Source organism: Schistocerca cancellata, chromosome 11 (assembly GCF_023864275.1).
Source record: "Schistocerca cancellata isolate TAMUIC-IGC-003103 chromosome 11, iqSchCanc2.1, whole genome shotgun sequence".
Taxonomy (NCBI): Eukaryota; Metazoa; Arthropoda; class Insecta; order Orthoptera; family Acrididae; genus Schistocerca; species Schistocerca cancellata.
Window position 1 is genome coordinate 164970498 of NC_064636.1, and position 16837 is coordinate 164987334.

Here is a 16837-nt window from a genome sequence, read left to right on the forward strand (position 1 = left end):
CTTTTTCCAAATACTAAAAACACCCACAGAGAATAAAAACGAGTAACAGAATAGATCACAGACGCTCTTAAGTCGTTGTGCAGATCATTTTTGTTCCTGGTATTGTATGTATGAACTGAGTTGTTTGTTGGAAAAAGAGATATATTATTTATGACAAATTTCATTAAGAAGTAAATATACTGAGAGGCAGTAGTTAGTATACCCAGTTCTTTGAAGAGGTTTCTGCAGGAGGTCCGTGAATTTACTCTACAAATAATACGTATTACACGCTTTTGGACCTTGAAAACTTGTTTGACTTAAAGATTTACCCCAAAATATTATCCCATATGACATTATGGAATGAAAGTATGCAAGCTTTTTCATTTTTATGTTTCCTATGTCTGCTAACACTCGAATTGCAAATACAGATTTGTTAAGGCCTTTCTGCAGTTCTAACTGAATTTATTATCAAGTTGTAATCCCAGGACTTTTAAGACTGTCAACCTCGTATGTATGGTTCCATTTTTTCCTCCACTTCTTTTCCGCATGTGCACACAATGCAATTGGAGTACGTAGAACTGCTGCGGTTAGTAACAAGTTGTTGTCAGCCATCTTGAACTTGGACGAAAAATTTGATGACAGTGTAATACCCCCTCTAGCTCTACGTCAAAAATCTTTGTCAAATATATTGGACGGAATATTGGATCACATCTTTGATCAAATCTTTGACAAAGAAATTTGATAGTGTAATACCGACCTAAGTGTATTATACATTAACAAATCCTTGCATGAGTAAATCACATAGCTGCTCAGTACTTCCTCGATATCTCCACTTTTTGTGGGTACCGTCTATACAAATGGAAAATATATCTCACAGAGATTGTCTCTTTCATAATGTGTATTATATAATAACATACCAAATTTCCTCTCAAGAGTTCAACCATGAACTTTCTTCTATTTTAGTGAAGGTTAAACATCATGTATGTGGTGTACATATATAATTTCTTTCTATAAAACATAAATAAAGAACATAGTATTATAATTGACAGTATAATATCTCTTCTGCAGTGTCTGTTGCTCGACGTTGGTTGCACGGGTGGTCACTGCTTCTTTGCACTTACCTTGCATAAAATGAAAAGTCAAATGTTGTCTTCAACGTAGATGTAATTTGGTCATCTGTTCGTTTAAGTGGAGGTGTTGTACAAATCGCAAAACGGCCTTAATAACTCTCCTATTTTTTGTTTCCTCATGGTTTTCTGTTGTGTGTAAGTATAATAAAGGCTAACATGGCACTAAATTTCACTTTCGTAAAAAAAATTATACAAATGTATTCACGTGAGGGCTGTGTAAAAACCATATTTCAACTTAAGTTCCTTAAAATATCATTCTCCTGCCTGAACACGAGCTATAAATGTTTTCTTCCACACAGTGGCTTAACAAAACTTAACGAAAGGTTACCAAGTTACACTTCTGAAATAAATTAAAGCTAATGTGTTTCCGAGTCACATTCTTTCAACAGCTGTAATCATCATTATGTTCACTCTGCTTTTCTTGCATTCGTTCATTTTCAAGGGCACTGAAAATAGATTCACATTTAACGTCTTGTGCTCACGTGTTCCAACTCATCACAAATGTTTTCTTTCAAACTGAAATTCTTATGTAATCTTAAAGATGTAGACTGTTTACTCACTTCTCTATGTAGTACAAATATTACCAAAACATTCTCACTCATTCCTTACTCGCATATTCATCATAATAAATATATATATATATATATATATATATATATAGACACCTAAAAACAAAGATGATGTGACTTACCAAATGAAAGTGCTGGCAGGTCGACAGACACACAAACGAACACAAACATACACACAAAATCCAAGCTTTCGCAACAAACTGTTGCCTCATCAGGAAAGAGGGAAGGAGAGGGAAAGATCAAACATTAGTATATCACATACGTGGGGCCATTTGGCACTTCCATTCTCATAAAACTCCAATAATATTTTCCTCAAATAATCTGTCTACATCAACTATTTCACAATAACTTACCTTCTTATATTAACTCATTCATCCTGATCATTCATTCTTACGTCATTCATTCTGCTACATACCTATGTCATTACTGATCTCAATAGCTATTATCTCCTGTCATTAGAGTGCCTTGAAATAACTACCTAATTCTTGATTAACCTTATAATTTACAATTAACAACAAATGTAACCTGCGTAGATCTCAGTCCTGTATGAATATCTTCTCATTCAGTAAGTGTACTCACCTGAGTTTACATTCTCTTCATAATTATGTGTACAAGTGTAACTGCAGTATATAATTTCCATAAATGAATGTTTGTGTTCTTAGGCTGTATAACTTAATGTTCGTGTATTCAATACAAATATTTATGATCTCGTTTTCACAGCAACTTGCTCATGTTCAACTTAGTTATCATTATATTATGTTGTTTTAGTGTGCAAAGGGTTTCAAATGTCTGTGGGGATGCAGCCCCCTCGGCTTGTGAGATAACGGGTATTCTAGGGAGTAACAACCAGGGTGAGGTATGCTTGCTATTCTGAAAGGACCTGAGTATAATAGCTGTCATTTTCTGTTCAGTTGTTTTAATGTTGTAGACTTGGGACGTGAACGCAAAAGAACAAGGCCATGAACCTGATAGGTTTCTTAATTCCTGATCTGCTGTCATTTTGTCATCGTACCTGAGAGAACAAACCGTCTCAGCCGTTGCGCTCTTACAACACCTCCCGACCGAAGCACGAGCGCTTAGCTCGGTCATCGACTGTTTTCCGTCGTCTGCTGTGTTTGGCCGGGTTCGTTGACCAGCTCCACTATGTTTACATTCCGGCCGGTTGGCGCCCACGCGTCATTTGATGGCGCGCCGCAATTGCTATTGCTACTTCGTGGCGGGGAGTGCGTAACTGTACTGGGGAACGGGGGCGGATTCCGTGGAGGGTTATGATTTGTCATGCGTGCATTTTGTGTGTTCCACATGTTCTGTCGGTGATTGTTGGGATTGTTATTGTTTTGGTGGTAATTATGTCTGTTATATGGCATGTTCCTGTTGTTGTTGTTGTACTGTCTGTGATTTTCATTTTCCATGTAGTTACCATTTTGATATGGGTGATAATTATTGTTGTTGTTATTATTCCACGAATTTCTGCAGTTGTTCCTACCGTCATACACGTTTCCATTTGAATATGTTTTGCGCGCAGGCATCGTATTGTGTCGCGGCGCGGACGGATGGTTCCACCAACCACCGTCACTACGGTTCCTTTGGGGTGGGTGCTGATTTTGGTTACTAATACGAGTAAATTTTGAATGGCGTGAATCGCCTCTGTAAACTACGTCCATTTGATCTAAGAAGTTTAAGGAAGTCTTAATGTCATTCTCTGGTACTCCTATTAATCTGTCTCGGTATGGAAAGGGTAAGTGGCTCTTTAGAGAGTCAATTATCGCTGACAAGTCGGCTGGTTTGGACCAGTACACTGTCTTGTCTAGGTACCTCTCAAAGTATTGTCTTAATGTCTCTTTTTTAGGGTCATAGGCCTCGGGGTTGTACACTTTTCTCCTTAGACTCTGTTGCTCATTCTCGGACCAGAATTCGTCCAAGAAGGCTTGTTCGAACTTTTCAAACGAAAGGCACCGCCGTTTCATAGTGGCACCCCACTTAGCTGCTCCTCCTCTCATGAGATTGGTGATGTATCTGATTTTATCGACTTCTGACCAACTACGTGTAAAAAAACCCTAAAATGATCTAATAAACACAACAGGGTGGACTTTGTGCTTGTCCTCACTGGAAAATGTCTGGAAATACCCATGCCTCACAAACGTGTCATCGGCCATGCCGGTTGGTATAGCACTATTGACATGGTTTGTGTCACTTGCTACTCTAGGTGTCGTACCGCAATATTGCTCGTTTGGTGGAAAAGAAAGCGGCACATTGTAATTTTGACTTGAAATAGATGATTCCACAATAGGTGTTCTGTCTGTGTCATTAGCCACGGTTTTAGCTGTTTTGTCGTTCCCTGACGATGCATTTGCACCAATCGCCAAACACGGCACAACATTGTCTCGTAATTTTGTCACTTCGTCTTCTATGTGTTTTGTCTCGTCTTTAACATGTGTCTTTGTTTTTGAAAGTATGTCCTGTGTAATTGTTTCAAATTTTTTGTCCAGATAGTCGTCACACAATTTACATTCGTGTACAATTCTCTCGGCGGTGTTGGTGTCGTTGTTTAGTGACGCGAGGTCCGCTGGGTCTTCTAATTTTTCTATCTTTTCTTTGAGGTGGGTTTGTTCAAGCACTACCATTGTGAGTTGTTGGGTAATATTTCCCACTTCTTCAGTCAGCTTTTCTTGGGTGGAGCTAGCTGAAGTGTGGGCCTGAGCTAACTCTTCCACACGGGTGTTCACTTCCTGCTGCACATTAACTATTTGAGTTAACTGATTCTCACATCGGGCGATATTGTTTTTTGTTTCGTGTGTGAATGTAACCAAAATTTCTTCCTGTTTAGTGACTCGGTCGGACAATGTCTCAAATCGCTGGCTGAGCTGTTGAGTGGTATTATTTAATTCTGTCATCTGTTTTGTCGTTCGTTCAAAATTTTCGGTCATAGTACGGTTTAATACGTCAAATTTTTCGTCGCTTTTATCTAGCCTTTGTTTAAAGTCCTGACCAAGTGCGTCCAGTTTTGCGTCAATTTTCTGACTAACGTCTCGTTTCATGTCTGCAAATAACTCTAATAGTCTGATTTGTGTCACATTGCTGAATTTGTCTCATATTCGGTTCTGACATTGATGTTAACAATGGTGCTGACGGTCTAGTCTCGCGTCCATTCCACATTTTGTCATTTAAAGTCGCCATCTGTGTATTATCACAAATGTTGCGAGTTTGAGGCAAAATCATTGCATTGATCTGTGAATTCGTCCATGGAGGTAAACGCGGACTTTCTTGTTGGTTGAAAGATGAATCTACTTCACTTAACTCATCTGCCAAAACTCTCTCTACCTTACCGCGTTCCATTGTAACAGGATGTATAATCGTAAGTCAAAAAGGGAATAATATAAGTCTGATTAATAAAGATTTGACTCAAATTTAGGATGAAATATATTCTCGTCAATGTAAATGATTGCTCTATTGCAAACAATGGTTGAGAAAGATGCAGCAGCGTGGACAAAATTTTTCGTAACAAATGACTGACTGGCGGTCAAATTCACGATCTTCATATGCTACAACAATACTATAATTACCACAAACTACAATAGAGATAGATAATTTTGGAAAAATCTAGAAGAAAACTACAGGATGCGTGGAAAGGGAAAAATGGATTCTGCAGTTGGCTATTGAATGTTTAATGAAACATAATTTTGCGACTCACCATTAAATTTTCTGTCATGCAGCGGCTGGTCAAACAGTTCTGTGTAAATTGTATTCGTCAAAATATGGATTTTACATCTCCATCGGATAATCACCAAAAGGTCTCAAAATAACAGTTTTGCATCAATACATGCCATGAAAAGAAAACAGATTGAATTAGTTACAAAAATTCTTTACAATATTGTTGTATAATCATTTGCTTAGGTACAATAAAGTTGGTGTTTTCGTTACCCTTTAAACTTCAGGATTTTTGGTTATTCTCTGTTGGGAAAAAATACAAATTAAAGTTTAAGATTTGCTCAAAAACGACACATCCGAAAATTGCGTCCTGTCGCGGGAGCCAGTTGTAGTGGTTAATAAAAAAGGAAAAGGAGAAAGAGAAGAAAAGAAAAGGTTGACCATTGTGGGAAAAAATGGTGAATAAAAAAGGGGGTTTTAAAATTGTAAATGACCGTGAAAAAAGGAAAGAATGAAACGCAAATCGGACTTCGTATTACAGAAAAGCTATAGTTGGGGTGGTCCTTGTGGCGTTTTTGAGCAAAAGTTAAACCAATTTCCACTATACTGAAAAGAAACAGAGAATAACAAAATGTAACTGACAGGGGGAAGTGGCGTAGATGAGAGATCATCCTTTTCCACGTTAACTTGTCTTCTTTCGTGCGTCGTCCAGGTCTTCAAAAATCTCCTTCATTTCTGCGTGAAAAGTCTGCTCCGAAATCTTGCAATAAGTTTCATTGTCCAGGAATTTCTAATGTACACAAAACCGTTTGATATTAAATGCAATTTATTTTTCGTTGCTTCCCTCCTCCAAATTTCATATCTTCCTCAATATGTTTACACATTAAAATCAGATCAAGACTAGCTATTACGTGTTTTATGTCAGCATCAGATCACGTCTGCCTTAAGCTTCGGCTATCGAGAGACAACCAAGAAGCGGATAGAAAACAAAAAAGAGTTACAATTTTAGTATTTGCTCTGCCGTCGAGCGCTCGTACCGCTGCGACGGCACGACTCATGTCTGAGGGAACGAGTGCAGCGCGGCGAAATTCAAAGTCCCGCTACAGCATCGTGGTAGTTTGTTCCAGTCAAGTTTTAGACAATATTTCACTCGTGCAACAACTGTGTGGTACCAGTTTATTAAGAAGTATTAATTGCACACAAAGGAAGCCCAGATAGCACAGTAAGCCGGTTTCAAACTTGTTTCCAGATGTAAAGTTCAAGTATATAAGCTTGATCAAAGCTGGAATATTCAGGCCTGTTAGTTGGATTCAAGTTTGAAACAAACATCGAAGTTGGCAGAGTTCAAGCTATATTTCAAGCTTGACTTATCAAGTTTGGCTCCAGCTGTATCTACACACGTGGAATACTGCCTGGTATTTACAGCTTGTTTTAAGTTATATAATTATTAATCTGAATTTATTGAACCTAATTAATTAAATAAATATCAGAATGGAAATGGTGTGAAAAAAATTATCAAGACATGTATGTTTAAAATTTTTTATTTTTGAAGTGTTTAAAATTGTTTTATTTTAAAGTTTAATTATTCTGAAGCCCCTCCAGGCCCAGCACACAGACCATAGAAGGATCAAATATCGCTGACTTCTGCCAGTATAATGATCCTGTAACAGGTAAAAGAAAATGTTAGCCATACCTAAACATAAAAAATGTAAAAAGTTGAAACTGATCAACCTAAATATAATTTATACCCCAGATTAGCAAAATAACTTCAAACTCACTGATGTAGTAAGAATCATTAGTATAAACGTCACTGAGTAAGCAGCTGCTTCTGGTGACTTCATTCCAAAGAGTTTTAAAGTAATTTGAAATAACTTTTTGTTTGAAATTTTTAAAGTAAAGATGACATTTGGGTAATTTTGCGATGACTTCATGAAGAAGCCACACATCACTATTTCTAACTGTTTCAGGGCCATTTAATCTGAATTGTAAAGAAACAATTACTTGAAATGATATACACCTCATACAGTAAGCTTACAGGGAATCCACTGTTTAGAAAAATGTAGACTTTTATTCTACCCACAATTATTTTTTGGTGAGTAAAACTGAATCAAAATGAAATAAAAGATGAAATCAAAATGAATTTAAGAAATTACCAGTTCTGTGGAACTGAAATGTAAAAGAACAAAAAAAGGCGAGATTTTTAAAAAGGTAAAATAACATTAAGTTTTAATTTATTGTTGCCACGTACTAGAGAGCTAGTTTAAAATGACCTCTGTTTGCTGAACAACTTGTAATATGTATTCTTAGCTGGTAATCCATTTCACTTACATCCAGGCTCAATTTTTCTACTTAAAAGAATATGATATTTCTTTACGTTACGTAATAATATTTAACATTTGTAATATTAACGTACCACTAGAGAAAAATGCACCAACGTACCTGTAATACACTATATATCCTCTTCAGACCCGGAGTAGCAGTAATGCAGGAGACGCCACACACTTACCGAACTATTTTCCAGTATAAAACAAACTTCACAAGAGTCAACAATCATTAACGCGCGTCACAAAAGTAAAATGGCTGTAAACCTAGCAGAGTCAGTGCAAGGCTTATAAACGCTTGTGGCGCTTCCTGTGGACGTCTACGGAAGCTATGGTGCGCGCGCGTCTGCTGTACAGGCTTCCAGGGAAATTACAGTTTATTTCAAGCTTGGGAAAATTATTTTAATTCGAGCCAAATTTTTACAGCTTGATGTAAACTGTGTAACAGGTTGATTTTTCAATCTTGAATTTTCAACTGAACCTAAACTCAATATCCACCTTGAAATAAGCTCGAGTGCTAGCTGGGAGCGGCATCTCCCGTAAGAAATGCTCGTATATACTATTTGATGTAAGGTAAACTTAGACTACCTTGGCAATGCATGTAAAGGGCTGCCTTGTTACCAGTTAAAATCATTTAGATATACTAGTTTTACGGACCCGTTCTCATTTTTCACAAACTGTTGCTTTCCGTGCTTACAAAATGAGAGGAACTGAAATGTCACAAATTAATTATCGCTCCTCGGGAATTCCTCGAATGCCGTCTTTTCTGTGATACCGAATGGCGTCATTGTGCGTAGTGGAAATAATGAAACTCGGCCAACTCCGGTCGATATCATCTTCCAGCCTAACCACAGCATATTAGTCTGTCACTGTAATGTACATTTCAAAAATAATATTAATGCAAAATAAATATTTTTCAGTGATTGGCTACCTTTCAGTGCACCCACTACGTCGTTAATTTGTGGGACGAAACTGAATTGCGGTATCGGTAGGTTAAATTTACTCCACTTTTATCATTTGTATTCACAGATAAGTAAATAATTACATTTTTCCTCCTTTCCGTATTTTGGTTCTGTCAAATACTTTTATTTATTCCAGACAAATGTAATGGTTTGGAAGCTGACATCAGTGTAAGGACTACGGAACAGAGCACTCGGGGATTCCTCTTGGACTCTGCTGTGATGTCACAGTTTTGCTGACTAACTCCATCTGCCGCGCACTGCCAGGGAGGTAACTGAATCTAAAAACTCTCCATCCACTAGAGACGAGGTCGCTGCGTTCCGTGGTGTACGTGGGCCCGTTTTCACCTCGTACTGCTATCTGTGCCGAGAAACCGCATTCCGCCCACTACGTCAATACTGGTTTTGCCGCACGGTCTGGCTTTTCTGTACCGAATATTCCTGGAGCACTCCACGAATTGTCAGCGATGCTCGTGAGCGGATGTGCTAGTCGCTTTGAAATACTCGTCATCCGACATTAAGAAAACTATTTGGTGAAAAAAAGTAGATTCTTTCACATCTTACAGCCCAATATCTTTGCTCGATAAAGGACTGAACTTCTTTTAGTTATTTGTCTCGGTTACTGTGTGGCAAATTTTGTGAACTACTGCTCGAAATCTTAAAGAGTTTTGCGGAGGTAGACATGCATTGCGTAGACTGTATATCTGCTGGAGGGTTGCGTGCAGCGCAGCGCACCCCGTGTTCTGTTTGCGCTTACTGTGAATTGTTCTGTCGTAGAAACCTCTTGTATTTCGTAAATGACTCTAGATATGAAAAAGAGGTTTTTTGAAAATGATAGCGTGCAGACAGGTATGTACTTCACGGTACAATTAATACTCGAAACTTCATCTGTCGAAATACTGAAGTATCTATAGTTTTTTGATGGAACGCTGTACTTCTTTTAACAGCTTTTAATATCTTGTCACAAAAGAATTCTGTAGAATTGCACACATTAACATTTACGATATTCTGTATGGGATACTCGGCTTTAATTGAAACCTGTTTGTTACCTTACAAGATGCAGTCACTAAGTAACTGCACATTTTAATTATTTCAGTTTCAGAGAGCACTTCTGTTTATTTGTAGTTGGACGCCAGATTATTTGCAATATAAATAGCTTAAAATATGCTTAAAAATGCTTAAAATATGCACAAAAAGTGTCGAAACGTGCAAGATCGAATAATAAAAAACATAGTAGTTATTGCACATGATATATCTCAAAGTTGGACCTGTGCATATCGATTGCGAAGAAGAACACTGGCCACCTGAAAAATAGGAACATTTGGAATGGCTTCACGATCTCTATACTTTGTGGTAGAGGTTAGACAGGGTCATTTCTGAGATTAATTTTTAGAAATTGAAAAAGAAATGCACGTTGTGTTTCAAATAGTATTCCTTATTTGTATTGTGGGCAGTAATGAGTGAATGCGATGCTAGTTAGTCCCCACAAAACAGTAGATATGCACATATCCGACTTAGAGATATATTGCACGCGGAAGGGCACGCACGAGAATTCCGTAATATTTTATTTTGAAAATGACATACAACCAGGAATTTTTGAACAACATTAACATTTGATTAGTATTATCAGACTGAAGTATTATTTGCAAATTATTTTGCATTTGGTTACTATTGTAAACATAAACGTTCAGGTACGGTTTCAAATGTTCGGCAGTACGATTGTGTCTTCGATCGCTCAAAAATCTTTTATACGCAGAAGAGGACAGTTCTACACCGACTGCGGCAGCTGGGCAGTCATGTGAATGTGGGTGCAGTGTTGGCACTCACTGTTTCTGGCAAAGACTGATCAGCCTTTCCTTTTCCTCCCGTCTGGTAAGTCTCCCCAGACCTGGGGTTCTGACCGACTTTTCCAAACTCTACCCATTTTCTTAAACCTCACAAGTCCTTTTCCATCCTCTTCGACCCTTCTGCCGCAAGGAGAAGCCACGAGCTGCAAAAGCTGACATATACACAAAACCTTTTCTGTACACGTGTTCTGCTACTACCGCACGGTGAGTAGATTTTTTAATGTATCCAATTACATTGCATTGTCAAAAATTGATTATTTTCATTGTTGTACATAAATCTGACGGACAACACGTGCAGCAATCTGGCCATTTGCCAACGATGCTGTGACATACAGGAAGGTGTCAAACTCGAGTGACTGTCAGGGGATACGAGATGACTCGGACAGAATTTCTATTTGGCGTGACGAGTGGCATCTCGGTCTAAATGTAGAGAAACGTAAGTTAATACAGACGAGTAGGAAAAACGAGCCTGTAATGTTCGAATACAGCACCGATAGTGTGCCGCTCGACACTGTCAGATCGATTAAATGTCTCAGTGTAATGTCGGAAAATGATACAAAATGGAAAGAACTTGCAAGGGTTGTAATAGGTAAGGCGAATTGTAGACTTGGCTTTATTGGGAGAATTTTGGGAAAGTGTGGCTCATCTGTACAGAACACTAATGCGACCCATTCCCGAGTACTTCTAGGGAGTTTGGGATCACTACCACATCTGATGAAGAGAGACATCTAAGGAATTCAGAGGTGGGCTACTAGATTTGTTACTGGTCGAATCAAAAAACCTAAAACTATTACAGACGTGTTTCAGAAAGCAGATTGGAATTCCTAGAGGAAAGGTGAAATTCTTTTCGAGGAAGACTATTCAGAAAATTTAGAGAACTGCAGTTTTGAAGGTACTCTCCACCACACAGCGTATGGCGGTTTGTGGCACGTGTACGTGTATGTAGATGAAATAAGGAAATCCACTGATGTAAGTATCTTTGTCAAATGATGGTGTTACGCTTCAGCTCTTAACGAGCATCTCGTAAATGGCAGAGCTGGTCACACGTCCACATGCTACTGTCGTGAGCACCTACGGAAAGGAGTCGAAGCACTGCGAACTTCGAGTAGGCAACGAGGTGCTGGACGTCCGCGTGTCGTCACAGAACGTGGATGTGCGAGGCAGGTTTGCTCACCCTGTGAGGGCACGGCCTGCGGGGCAGACGGCATTTGACAGCGAGCGAGGCGTCGCAGGCGAGAGTGACTGCCGTCACTGAGGTTATGAGAATTGAATCTGCTGTCATCTCTAACAAATATAGTTTTTCCAGTATTTTCGTTTATGCCAAACTTCAAAGTTTGGGCAGCCACAACTCGAATTTATCGTTCTGGAAAGATAACCCAACTTTAGCTGCAAATCTTTTCTTTGTAGGCACAGAACGTTTTGCAGCACTTCGGGGGCATCGAGTACAGTCCGCACAAACTGGTAGACAAACCTCATGTCCGGTAGCAGGAAAACACAAATAAAATGGAAAAAGTGTGCACGGGATGAGCATACTCACAAAATCGAGTCACGTTTGTACTGAAAAAAGAGAACAGGATGAGCCAGTGTTTATAATCTACAAATTTTCGCTAAGTAATGGATGTCAAAACTAAAATAACATAGAATGCTCCTGTGATACTTAGAAAGGAGGAAAACTAATAAAAAGAAATTCCTAGTAAGGGACTATGAAGTAGATAAAATACTAATAAATTCCAATCATGATGAGGAATAGGATCTGATAAGTCAGCAAAACCCCGTATGTTGATAGGGTTATCAAAACAGACCACATATAAGCACCTACGGAATAATATAAAAACTGGACAGCTAACAGCTGCCCACTTACCTAAAATACCTTGGTAAATAGTGGTAAAAAATATCCAGCATGAAACTGTTTTAAAACTTAGCACACAACTGAGATGCAGTAAATAGTGGAACTGAATATCATCTCGTAGCTCAGATCTTTTTATAAATTATGTTAATGGTTGAGAAATGTTAGGTAGTTGCTATATTGAATTCATTTTGCAGCCATTTAATACACAGATTTTCCACGGTCTACCTTTTACAATACTGGCATTCGGGAGGACGACGGTTCAAACCTGCATCCAGCTATTCTGATTAAGGATTTCTGTGATTTGTCTAAATCGCTTCAGGCAAATGCTGGCACGGTTCCTTCGAAAGGGCACAGCCGACTTCCTTCCCTAATCCGAGCTTTGCTCTGTCACTAACGACCTCATCCACCATATTGCCATTAAGAATAGCTTTTACAAATTTACATTTTTTAAATATATTGTTTAAGATTGGTTTTGAAATGTAATCAAAACTCAAGAATTTGCAAAAGTGTAGGACATTACGGACACAGGACCTGGATAAGTTGAAAGAATTAGAGATTGTTGATAGTTTTGGAGGGAGAATTGGAAAACATTTAACTGAAACAGTGGAAAAGAATACAATAGAAGAGTAATGGATAGCTTTAAGTGGTGAAATAAGGCCACAGAGGATCCTCGAATAAAAGAAAGTAGCACAAGTAAAGTACGGGGAGTGAAAGATTATTCACAATGTGTACAGAAACCAGACGACAGTTACGAGAGTCGAGTGGCACGAAACGGGAGCACTGTCTTCGAGATGAACATCAGCAAAACTAAAACGAGGATAATGGGATGCAGTTGAATTGTAAATCGCGTGATGCAGAGGGAACTGGACTAGGAAACGACACACTAAAAGTAGTAGTTGAGTGTTGCAAAATAACTGATGATCAACAAAGTAAAGAGGGTGTAAAATGGAGACTGACAGTGGCAAGAAAAGTGTTTCTGAAGAAGAGAAAATTGTTAACATGGAATGTAGATTTAAGTGTTAATAATTCTTTTCTAAAAGCATTTGCACGGATTGTGGCCACGTACAGAAGTGAAACGTGGACGATAAACAGTTCAGACGAGAAGAGAATAGAAGCTTTTGAAATGGGGTACTACAGAAGAGTGCTGAATATTGGACGGATACACGATGTATACGAGGAGGAGGTATTGAATAGAATTTTGGAAGACAATAAATATGTGTCACAACCAGACTAGAAGAAGGGATCACCAATTTATTATTGGGAGGAAGTGTGGGCGGTAAAAATCGCAAAGGGAGACCTAGATACGAATACAGTAAGCAAATTCAGAAGGATGTTGGTTGCAGTAGTTATTGGGAGATGAAGAGGCTTGCACAGGATAGAGTAGTGTAGGGCGGTGCATCAAACCAGTCTTAAAACTGAAGACAAGTACTACTTTGTAAGGGATTACCCAGCTATCACAGCACTCCACATGACTGTGCACCTGCTGTCGGTGACATCGGCCTCTTGCCACCTGGCCTCGCAGTGCGTCACTTTTCATCAGTTGAGCTGTTTAGGTACGAGATGATATTCAGTTCCATTATTTACTGCACGCAGTTGCGTGCTAAGCTTTAAAATAGCTTTATGCTGGATATTTTTGAGAAGACTCAATATACTTTTAGCTCGAATAACTAGGTCTTTAGCAATACGGTTTTTAATCCATTTTAGGCAATTGGTGACCGATGTTTACGTTATTCTGTAGATGATCGTATGCGGGACGTGCTTCTAGCACCATTACGACATTCGGTGATTCCGCAAGCTCACCACGTACTGTTACTTGTGGTGAGTGGAATTTGTTAATATTTTACCTACCTCGTAGTCTCTAACGAGGAATTTCTTTCTATTAGTTTTCGTGACTGTTCATCCTGTGTATACACTATGTGATCAGAAGTATCCGGAAACCTGGCTGAAAATGACGTAAAAGTTCACGGTGCCATCCTTCGGTAATGCTGGAATTCAGTACGGTGTTGGCCCACCCGTAGCCTCGACGACAGCTTCCACTGTCGCAGGCATACGTTCGACAGAGCGCTGTCAGTCAGTGAGGCCTGGCACCAAGTCGGCGTTCCAAAACATCCCAAAGGTGTTGTATAGGATTCGGGTCAGGACTCTGTGCACACTAGTCCATTAAAGGGACGTTATTGTCGTGTAACCACTCCGCCACAGGCCGTGCATTAGGAACAGGTGATCGATCGTGTTGAAATATGCAATTGCTGTCCCCGACTTGCTCTTCGACACTGGGAAGCGAGAAGGTGCTTAAAATAACAATGTAGGCCTGTGCTGTGATAGTGCCATGCAAAACACGATTACATCGTAACACCACTGCTGTTGGCACTACACACACTGGCAGATGACGGTCACCAGGCATTCGCCATACCCACACCCTGCTCTCGGACCACCACATTGTGTATCGTGATCGTCACTCCACATAACGTTTTTCCAATGTTCACTCGTCCAATGTTTACTCTCCTTACACCGAACGAGGCATCGTTTGGCATTTACCGGCGTGATGTACGGCTTATGAGCAGCTGCTCGACCGGGAAATCCAAGTTTTCTCACCTCCCGCCGAACTGTTATAGTACTTGCAGTGAATCCTGATGCAGTTTGGAATAACTGTATGATGGTCTGGATAGATCGCTGCCTATTACACTTTACGACCCTCTTCAACTGTCGGCAGTCTCTCTGTCAACAGATGAGGTGAGCCTGTACGCTTTTGTGCTGTACGTGTCCCTTCACGTTTCCACTTCAGTATCGCATCAGAAACATTGGACCTAGGGATGTTTAGGAGTGTGGAAATCTTGCGTACAGACGTATGACACAAGTGACACCCAATCACCTGGCCACGTTTGAAGTCCGCGAGTTCCACACATTCTGCTCCCTCACAGTGTCTGACGATTACTGTGGTCACTGATATGGAGTACCTGGCAGTAGGTGGCAGCACAATGTACCTAATATGAAAAGCTTATGTTTTGGGGGTGTCCGGATACTTTTGATCTCTTAATGTATTTTTAAATTTTAGTTGTGTTTTCTTGCTACCTTACACGAGTCTCTGTCTCCCACTTTGTAAAGATTGCACCTGAAGATAGGACTAAAATGCTGTGAAACCACTCTAACCCGTACATAAAGGACTTGCAGCTAAAAGGGTCTTATCTTTTCAAAATTTTTGTATATGGATGTTTTACGAATATCGTGTTGTTGTGGCATACTACTGTTACCAATCAGATATAAACTTCTGTGTGACTGTGTAGCTCTGCAGTACTCAGCACTCATCCAGTGATATTTATATAAATCATTCCTGCCTTTCCAAATACTTGGCAGCTTCAGACACAAGCAGGACTGTCACATTCTTTCCCAGTAGAATATTCTTCCATTTGCAACACAGCAAAGCAAATGTTCACTGAAATTTGGAATGTTTTGCAAAACTATATACGAAATTATACGAGCCGTGTAAACGCCAGACTAGCTGAGCCTCTCGCGACACAATCGAGTGTCGGACGAGCTGAGCCACACTGTCAGTAAGGGACTGTTTTGTAAGCTCCTAGCAACATCACATTTGAATATTTGATCACCTCTAAATGATACAGAGCCAAGTGACGCCCTTGTTAAACTATATCGAAGATCTAATTTTTCTTTAATCTGGACATATTTCGGTAGGTGGCAACGGCCTTGCCGCAGTGGATACACCGGTTCCCGTCAGATCGGCGAAGTTAAGCGCTGTCGGGCGTGGCCGGCACTCGGACGGGTCACCGTCCGGGCCGCCGTCGTGCCAACTGAGGAGCTGCTCCACGGAACAGTGGCGGCTCCGGTGTGCTGACCACACGCCCTTCCTATCCGCATCCTCACCTGAGGATGACACGGCGGTCGGATGCTCCCGATGGGCTACTTGCGGCCTATAGACGGAGTGCTTTTATCTCTTCGGTGACAGAAAATGTTAAAAATACAATAAATTTTTGGAGCACTAGCAAAATTATGCCAATGATATTTCTTGTGAGATTAGAAATATTTCCTTGTACTACTATGGAGCTGTCACACGGAATAACATCGACTATTAGTGTTACTAGCGATCGTGTAAGTAATTCATTTCGACATCAGAAAAACCGTATGGGGCTAGACAATTTTTGCTTCGATGAGACATATACTGTAATTGCATTACATAAAGTCTGATACTAACAAAAGTGGAGTTTCCTTCAATTTGATTTTCAGCATGTTTTGTTTCCATTTTGTGCATCTGCAGGTGGAAATAAAAACTGCATATCTTACAGGAGTACCAGGAATTTAAAAGAACTGAGGAACGGTTCAGAATGAATGGTGAATCACAAAATGAAAATATACACGTGGTGGCGACGAGCACGATGACATCCTAGCAATTGCAGCTGCGCGCACTGCTGTCCTCCCCCGTGGAGTGGTACAGTTCGTCTTTGCCTCAGTGTGGGCACCTACTTCACGAAGTGATCTGTCGCCCCGATTCTTTTCGCAATACCGTTTACCTCGAGTATTTTCTT